This window comes from Haliotis rubra, unplaced genomic scaffold (assembly GCF_003918875.1).
Source record: "Haliotis rubra isolate DU_JTF1 unplaced genomic scaffold, ASM391887v1 Scf68, whole genome shotgun sequence".
In the NCBI taxonomy this organism is placed as follows: Eukaryota; Metazoa; Mollusca; class Gastropoda; order Lepetellida; family Haliotidae; genus Haliotis; species Haliotis rubra.
The window spans coordinates 711,494-722,372 of record NW_025767390.1 but is presented as its reverse complement, the minus strand read 5'-3'; positions in this window follow the sequence as shown (position 1 = coordinate 722,372).

Genomic DNA, 10,879 nt, shown 5'->3' with positions numbered 1-10,879 from the left:
TATCTTCATGTCATAGTTTTGCCCCATCATATTGTTTTCCCTCCAGTACATTATAAATAAGCCCCATAAATTACAAGTCTTTGATCATCCAGCCATACGTTGTACATTTCAACAATGGCGTTCTTCGTCACAGTTACCTATTGTTTCTACAATAATGCCGAACAATAGACATAAGTATATTCATCGTCACGCCTCTAGGTCAAGTGTCCAGTTACGTCCTTCAGATGTTGGTCAGCCAGTGTCACCTGTACAGGTAGATCCCGTACCTGACAAAACGTCACAACGTTACACTATCCGTGCTCATTGCTCTCCCAGCCAGCTGTCAATTACGTGTATAACTCACGTCAGTCTGACAAGCGATCAATCATTATCATTATGTGTCAATTTCAGAAGTACATAACATTACCTTCAATGACTATGGGCAAATATTTGCTGTAACTGCCGAACGGCTTAAGCACATTTCTTTGTTGAAATTAACATGACTGTTATTCTTAATGGATGGTACATGTCTGCATTAATAAAGTAATGTGCTGTATCTGCTTTTCCATTATCAAAGTCATACGTAGCTTTACGCCTGAGGCCACAGGCCCATAGGACATTAAAGTTGTAAAATAAACAAACATGTTTTACAAAAGCATCATATAAACACTTGTCCCAAAATTGAATAGATATGCATACTGATATATATGTACAAAGCACATTAATAAATATAACCTTTTACTACTATTACAGTTATTTGCGTTGTGTACCATAAAGTTTAAAAGCAATATATATATATTTCCTAAGATTTAAAACAGTTTAAGACAATTTGAGTTCATCAAACCCATAGGTATATGAGTATACAGAAAGCTTATTGTATATCTTGACCCTGGAGAATATTCATTTAAATGTCGGATCAGTGATTAAGCATACTTGGCTTTTTGTCATCAGCCCAATATTTCATGCAGTTCTTGGTATTCAACAATTAGAATACTTCCAGTTATTTTAATATACAGACCTAACATGTGTTACTGTAGAAAGTATGCTGTTACTTAGTCTGTCATACAGACCCTGAAACAAATATATCCAAGAGAATCCATGCAAGTCTAGAATCTGTGACAAGTCTAGATTTCCACAGTTTCAAGAAAAGAAGAAAGTCTCTGGTCTCCTTTTCATTATATTTTATGTTGATAATTTAGGAACTTTTTTTCTGTAAAATATGTTCATTTCAGAGACTTGTTGTTAGTCTAGCTGTTCTTGCGACAGCTCGTTCAGTCCAACGATTTGCCAAATCATCGATAAATCGTGAGGACACGAATAAATAAATCGAGAGGGTATTTTGGGGAGAAAATGAACTTTAACAAATATAACAATAAAAAATTCTGGAGAAAACATACATCCTGAAAGGATGTAGTATTTTGCCATAAAACGCGAAAAAATCCCTGAATTTTACAAATTACTAAATCCCCCAAGGACAGAGGGCGGGGGTACGCATAATACTTGACTGCGTACCATACTCAAGAAAATACGACAATGACGCAAGGTGTATTAAAATGTTTTTACAGCGTTTCTAGGAGTTTTGTTTGATGTTTAAAAGACTTTGTCATGACACGTAACGTTTGTTTCTGTACCGTACTCAGACTTTACCATCGAGATAACACTTTATGTCTGACTGTATGGTAACTGTGCTGATGGCGTGGATGATAACCCTGGCGTTGCTGTCATCAGTGGTACTTTAATACACTCAAGTACCACTACATTAGCATGCAGCGATGTAACTATGATATCACCCTCGCCCGATAAGCCCGGGGCTCCACGGCCAGTAAAGCATTACCCCCATGGGCTAAATATGACCGGTTCGACATAATAATGCCCGAAGGCCTGTAGGACATCGGATCTTAAACGTGCGATTCTGCGATTTGGTAATAGCAAGGCAAACGTTCATTGAATACATTCTTTTTCGAAGATGAATACTTATAATAATGAGGAGGAGGAACATTGTGGTGGTGATGGTTGCGATGATGATGATGATGATGATAATATAGAAGGTGTTGATAAATCGGAACCTAAACGTGCAATTTGGCGATTTGGTAATAGCAAGGCAAACATGCATTGAATATGTTCTAATTCGAAGTGGTGTCCAAGATTAATAATACTGACTGAGTATGGTTTTACGCCGCGTTTAGCAATATTCCAGCAATAACACGGCGGGGGTCACCAGAAATAAGCTTAACACATTGTGCCCATGTGGGGAATCGAACCCTGGTCTTCAGCGTGACGAGCGAGGTGGTGATGGTTGTGATGATGATGATGATGATGATAACAAAAACGGTGTTAACAAAAATGTATAATTTAAAAATAATATAAGAGTTCATCATAACGCGGGGACGTGGATGCTCATGCTGTTATTGACCGGTGTGCATGATCTGGACGCTATTATTTGACACTAGATAATTATCAACATATAATACATGCTTTGGGTTGGTTTTCTGTCATCACAGGGACAAATAATCTACAATGATGCCCATACTTGTCAAAAAGGTTTCGATTTTAATCTAAATGAAGACGACCTAACAAACAGTTGTATTTGTTTTATCTGTGTTTTCTTGCATTGGATCGCCTGTCGTATATAAGAGCTGAACAGAATGGGAATCAACATTGCCGTACATTGATGACGTGTGTTATTACTCATGATATTAACCAGTAGTTTGCTTGGTTTAAGTGCAGGTTTGACCATGAACACGAACAGGAGAATACGTAATCTTGTCCTAGTACATTGATGACGTGTGTTGATGCTCATGATATTAACCAGTAGTTTGCTTGGTTTAAGTGCAGGTTTGACCATGAACACGAACAGGAGAATACGTAATCTTGTCATAGTACATTGATGACGTGTGTTGATGCTCATGATATCGACCAGTAGTTTGCTTCATCTAAATGCAAGTATGATCACCAACACGATTGCGTAAGCTTATCCGCACACGCACACGTACACGCACACGCACACGCACACGCACACGGGCACGCACAGTAGTGCAGATGCCGTTAAGAGCTCTACGGTGGTAACCCGTGAAGATCCGGGTTAGAATATTGATCTTCAGTAACCCATGCTTGTCGTAAGAGGCGACTAACGGGATCGGATGGACAGGCTCGCTGACTTGGTTGACATGGTTGACACATGTCATCGGTTCTCAATTGCGTAGATCGATGCTCATGCTGTTGATCACTAGATTGTCTGGTCCAGACTCGATTATTTACAGACCGCCACCATATAGCGTGAATATTGCTGAGTGCGGCGTAAAACTAAACTCACTCACTCTACGGTGGTACGTTTATCCTGTTACACAGTAGCAATGTAAAGTTAAACCCTCTACATGACTACAAGGGTCGCAATAACCTTCCAGGACGTGAAATGAACACCCCTGCTTTACGTTTCCTTGTTACATAAAACTAGGGTGAGGTCATTGTATACACGACTATTTATAACGGTCTACAGTAGGCTCCTGACTACTTAATATGTTGACAATTGTTCGTTTTCTCCCCTTTTGAACCTCCACATCCTCCTCACTTTGGGTTGTCCTCTCACAAGATGACACGTGGTGATATAACACATAACTCGTAGTGCTATAACGACTGACACGTAGTGGTATAACAGCTGACACGTAGTGGTATAACGACAGACACGTAGTGCTATTACGACTGACACGTAGTGCTATAACGACTGACACGTAGTGCTATTACGACTGACACGTAGTGCTATAACGACTGACACGTAGTGGTATTACAGCTGACACGTAGTGGTATAACGACAGACACGTAGTGCTATAACGACTGACACGTAGTGCTATAACGACTGACACGTAGTGGTATAACAGCTGACACGTAGTGGTATAAGGACTGACACGTAGTGCTATACCCACCGACACGTAGTGGTATGACGACTTACACGTAGTGCTATAACAACTGACACGTAGTGCTATGACGACTGACACGTAGTGCTATAACGACTTACACGTAGTGGTATAACAGCCGACACGTAGTTCTATAACAACTGACACGTAGTGGTATAACAGCTGACACGTAGTTCTATAACGACTGACACGTAGTTCTATAACGACTGACACGTAGTGCTATAACGACTGACACGTAGTGATATAACGACTGACACGTAGTGCTATAACGACTGACACGTAGTGGTATAACGACTGACACGTAGTGCTATAACGACTGACACGTAGTGGTATAACAGCTGACACGTAGTGGTATAACGACTGACACGTATATAACGACTGACACGTAGTGGTATAACGACTGACACGTAGTGGTATAAACTGACACGTAGTGGTATAACAGCTGACACGTAGTGGTATAACAGCTGACACGTAGTGGTATAACGACTGACACGTAGTGGTATAACGACTGACACGTAGTGGTATAACGACTGACACGTAGTGCTATAACGACTCTCACGTAGTGACATAACGACTGACACGTAGTGCTATAACAGCTGACACGTAGTGGTATAACAGCTGACACGTAGTGGTATAACAGCTGACACGTAGTGGTATAACGATTGACACGTAGTGGTATAACGATTGACACGTAGTGGTATAACGACTGACACGTAGTGGTATAACAGCTGACCCGTAGTGGTATAACAGCTGACACGTAGTGGTATAACGACTGACACGTAGTGCTATAACGACTGACACGTAGTGGTATAACGACTGACACGTAGTGCTATAACGACTGACACGTAGTGCTATAACGACTGACACGTAGTGGTATAACAGCTGACACGTAGTGTATAACAGCTGACACGTAGTGCTATAACGACTGACACGTAGTGCTATAACGACTGACACGTAGTGCTATAACGACTGACACGTAGTGCTATAACGACTGACATGTAGTGCTATAACAGCTGACACGTAGTGGTATAACGACTGACACGTAGTGGTATAACGACTGACACGTAGTGCTATAACGACTGACACGTAGTGGTATAACAGCTGACACGTAGTGGTATAACGACTGACACGTAGTGGTATAACGACTGACACGTAGTGGTATAACAACTGACACGTAGTGCTATAACGACTGACACGTAGTGCTATAACGACTGACACGTAGTGCTATAACGACTGACATGTAGTGCTATAACAGCTGACACGTAGTGGTATAACAGCTGACACGTAGTGGTTTAACGACTGACACGTAGTGCTATAACAACTGACACGTAGTAGTATAACTGATTACATGTAATGCTATAGCTGACAACAGCTAGTGATCTAAGTAATATTTTTGTATTTTGTTTGTGTAGTTATTAAGTTATATGTTTATAAGTTATTCGAGTGGACGATGTCGAACGTTACCTGAAAGACTAGAATGCCTGCACGAGCACATGACGTTTTTGTCTATGGGAAAACCCAAGACACGTTAAATATAGTACTAAAATATACAAATCATTGTGTGATTAACCAGCAATTGGAAAGAGCGTTTGATGACTATCTTCAAGGGAAATGAACACAGCCTGTCTACACCCAGTCTGCCCAGTAAGCCCTAAAAACTGTATAAACCTACACACAGTCATTAATAACATACCTGGCGCAGGGCGTTTTTCTAATCATTACAACACAAAACACTTCCTCATACCGACAGCGCAAAGGTGTGTATGCTACCTTTACGATGTATGCATAGAAAATGAATAAGCCTTCAACTTGTGTCCTTAAAAGGCAAACTCTCCAATACTATTGTCCTCACAACATATCATCGGTGTGTGTCCCGTACACGTCATCTCATGCGTAGACACTGACACTGTGAGAAGGTGAACACTCGAACTCAACTCTTCTGTTGAGGATTTCGTCTGTAATTTCAGGCTTCATGAATTTGTCAATGCAGGTATTTTTAATAAATCTAATCATTTTTAACATGTCTGTTTTCTAAATTGTAATTCAATTAGGGATTTGGTTACACCAGCTTTGACATCATTTGAACTCAAGCAATATTACGATAAAATTACAATTAATTGTTTGATTAAAAATAGTAAAACATAATCATTAGTTTCGTGGAAAATAGTGTAAGGAATTCTGATAGAAAGTGGTATAAAGCTTACAAGTGTATTCAAAATACATATGCAAACATAGTCATATAAAAAGGCAAATGGTATTCATTCTGTCATGGACGTAATACGAATTCTATCGATCGAAATCTAAACTGCAAAAATCTGAATCGATTTGAAGGTCAAGTCAATTGATAAATATTTCAAATGTATGTAAATATGATTTGCCATGTTACACAAGCATGTTCTGACCCAGAGAGGAACACTCAAAGTGTTCCCATAGTTGCACATGACCCATGACAATTAACCGACACTTGTAAAGTATAGCTGACAGCGAGCGTTAACATCAAGGGACCAGGACAAGACGAACTCAACAAGATTGTATACTACCGAAAATCCACCGGGGACAAGTATATGAAAATAGGCTATCTAAACAGGGAATATGTAAATAAATAAACAGGCAAAGCCTACAAAGCGTGTACATAGACATACGCAGCTTTACCGCTCAGGTGACAAGTTTGTAGGTAAAGCTAGCAGCTCGGGGTGATCCCCATGCACAGGCAAACACTGCGACCGGTAACACAATCAGCCTGAGACCCCCGATTACCTGACGAGTGTATGGCCAAGCACGGAGCAGGTAGTTGCTGTACCCACGGTGATGATCCCCGAGGTTACATGACCCCTTCCCCCTTAGCCTCCCTTCCCACCACCCCTCCCTGACCTTCAGCGTCACCCAGGGAAGTGTCGCAGCTTGTTACAATGTGCTGACCCGACATTCGTGCAATGTATGGGTACAATGTGTGAAGCCCATTTCTGGTGTCCCCCGCCGTGATATTGCTGGAATGTTGTGAAAAGCGGCGTAAAACTAAACTCAACCGCTCACTCATGCAATGTAACGGTGAGGTGAGGTGAAATTGGGTTTAACGTCGTGCTGGAGAATATTTCGCTCATATGACGACGTGCATGCATGTGTATGTGTAGGTGCGGCTGCTTGTACTAGCCCAGACTTAAGCTGGTTTTATAGTGCTAGCTCACTGAGATACCATGCCGCAGTGAAGCATGAATACCCCACTCAGACACATTATACTGACTCCGAGCCGACCAGTCCTTGTTGTACCCATTAATGCCGAGCGCTAGGCAGGGACCAACAAGTACCATATTTTAACGTCTTTTGGTGCAATGTAACGGTGAAGTGCTGACTGTAAACTAATGCTTAGTGTCTGAATATATAGTCTTTTGATAGAAACAAATAAAAAAAAATTAAATTGAAAAGGAGACCCAGTGAGAAGGGAGATTCAAAACCTGAGGAAATCTAGACTTGCTTCATTTAGGTCTCTAGTATTACAGGTAGGGCTTGGCAGAGGGGAGAAATACTGTGGTTGTGGAGACTGTGCGACAGAATTATGAGTCAACGAGTGAGTGAGTGTAGTTTTACGCCGCACTCAGCAATATTCCAGCTATATTGCAGCGGTCTGTAAATAATCGAGTCTGGACCAGACAATCCAGTGATCAACAGTATGGGCATCGATCTGCGCATTTGGGAACCGATGACATGTGTCAACCAAGCCAGCGAGCCTGACCACCCGATCCCGTTAGTCGCCTATTACGACAAGCATGGGTTACTGAAGATCAATATTCTAACCCGGACCTTCATTGGGTTATGAGTCAACGAATGTTTCAGTACCATCTTTCATGGTTTCTCTGAGAAAATAGAGTTCCGCTTGAAATCCCAATCGATGTTACTAAAGTTTTCTCATAATTTCATTGTGTTGCATTTTGTAAGCATTTTATTGGTTTTTATTGCATTGGAATTTGCTGAAGGATATATTTACATTTTCAATTGACCGTTGGTACATTTAAAAACGGAGCATTAGTGAAGTTATAGTCTGTTTGCAGTTAAAACGTACCGATGAATTTCACTCTAAATATAAAAACATTATGTTAAATTGAATAAAGTGAAATTAATCATGACTGCAAATCCTCATAATTTTACGTTGCCAATTGAAAATTTATATCTCAGAATTTTATTCAACTTAGGCTAAAAGTTGTTTAACAAACGATAATAGATTCAAATCGCACATTCTTCAACAAACGTACGGTACAAGAAAAAAAACAAGAAAATGCTTACAATTAAATAAAGTACAGTAAAATGAAATTGTATGTGTATATGGTTCAAATAAAACAAATCAAAATGGGTGAATAAGTACTTCACAGTAATGCATCCGACCTTATTAAATATGTCAGTAATGAAAAAATATATAGAAACAAAAATATTCACTCGTATGGCGTTTTCACTTCAATGAGCTAACATGTATGACCAATGACGCGAGGCTCACCAATGTGAAGTAAACGAACTCGAATGTCGGGCTCGTTAGAGCAATAGAATATGCATAACTTGCAAAGTCATATAAACTATACGTCCGTTGAGGTTACAGTGATATTGTGTACAGAGGTGACTTGTCAAGTCTGCAACTCGAACCGTGACCACACTATCGCTCCTTGATGGCTCGGATCAGAGAATGGGTGTCTTTCTAAAGACGGCTATGCATGGACGTGGTCTACACAATGAAGCATTTCATTCATATGGCGCGTCTACTACACAGATATATAGCCATTAAGAGAGCCATATATGGATACAACTGCGCTGACACGGGTGTGTGGGTGTTTATTAGTGGTGGTCCGATTAATTGAAATAATCGAAGATTGGTCGCAGTGACTAAACGACCAAGCAATCGATCATGATTTCTCATAATCGAACACAAACAATTCTGGAACACTTGTTTTCATCAACAATATTTTTCACAAGGTTGGTTTTATCTATTACATTTCATAAGCACTACAAGCTTGTTCCAAGTCGTGATTGAATTCATCTTAAAGACACCAAGAAATTTATGTTCCTAACATACTAGTCATCCTTTAAAGATGTGAAATTTTGCCAAAAACGCCCCCAAAATAACCATGTTTTTTTCCTTATTTTTGTGTGCATTAACAAATTTCATAAATGACGCTAACCAATTATTTTCGATGATTGATCGGTGGTAATGAACCAATCATCAATTATGAGATTTTAACCAATTCCCAACACTAGTGTTTATATATGTATTCGATGGTATACAGCATTTTACCTATACGAGCTGTTCATACATATATATAAAAACTGCATCTTGCTTAACGTACAACACACTGATCTAGTTGAGACAGACTCGCTGTTTGATGCTATATATGTTTTGGTCTGTTTTGCAATATACTTAGGCTTTTGGAATTAATGCTGGTTTATGCCACTGACGTTTTTTTAAGTTCTACCATGGATGGTTTCTACTAATAGAGTAGTGGTTGACAACATGCTACATCGTGGTGAAGGCAGATGGGGTCTAGTCTTGGCCTATTGGAAATATGAGCTATCCTAGTCTTGGCCTATTGGAAATGTGATCGACCCTAGTCTCGGCCTATTGGAAATATGAGCTATCCTAGTCTTGGCCTATTGGAAATATGAGCCATCCTAGTCTTGGCCTATTGGAAATATGAGAAATATGAGCTATCCTAATCTTGGCCTATTGGAAATATGAGCTATCCTAGTCTTGGCCTATTGGAAATATGAGCTATCCTAGTCTTGGCCTATTGGAAATATGAGCTATCCTAGTCTTGGCCTATTGGAAATATGAGCTATCCTAGTCTTGGCCTATTGGAAATATGAGCTATCCTAGTCTTGGCCTATTGCAAATATGATCTACCCTAGTTTTGATCTACTGGAAATATGATTTACCCTTCTCTTGGCCAATTGAAAACAAGAGCTATCCTATGGAAAAACATTGTAAACAGTACGAGATAGCAACTCCCTAAGATTGACCTATTTGAAATGAGACCTACCCAAGTCTATTGAAAATAGAAGGAAACCTCGTCTTGATTGAGAAGCTTTCAGGTGAGCTACAGTGACAGTATTCACACGGTATTGTAAACATCAGCATATTAAACATCTCCCAATATCCTCAATGAGTCTGAACAACCTTCCAAGAAGTCGATAGTATACCAGGGCCGAACCGAAGGCTCCCACAAACCGTGTCAACATGGTATGTGGGCTTTATGAACGTGGTGTTTGCCCACGTACAGGTATGATATCGCCTGTCCTTTTGATGCCCCGAATGGTGTTTGAATAGATACTTTCCTATAGAAATGTCTATGTTAAACAGTTATCCTGGATGAAATATCGGGTGTCAAATATACAGACGTTAAAACCACCAATCCCCCCCCCCTCTCTCTCTCTCTCTCTCACACACACACACACACACACAGAGCTGAAATATTGTTGAGTGCGGCGTTAAACAAACTGCAACCACCGCCACCGCCACAACAACAACAACAACAACAACAGCAACAACAACTACCACTACTACTACTACTACTACTACTACTACTACTACTGCTGCTACTACTACTACTTCTTCTGCTACAACTCTATAGCAGCAGTAGTAAATCTTACTACTACTGCTACAACTACTACTACTGCTACTGCTACTATTGCTGCTGTTGTTGCTGTTGTTGCTTCTGTTACAACTATGATAATAGTAGCAATCTACACTTTTTGTCCTCTCTCATGACTTAAGTACACTTGACACTGTAAATGAGAATTACAAACTACAGCCAGTTTATGACACACCCTCTAGCAAATAATATTTAAGAAAAATGTATATGGTTGCTATAAATATCAGCTAGAAGATCTACAATGGTATGTGTATACTTGACACACTTGTGAGTGTTAACCTGTGCACATTCGGTAGCCTAGAGTTGATATCTCGTTCTGAATCTAATGCAAAGTAGGCTACAGCTCAACAGGTGCATAAC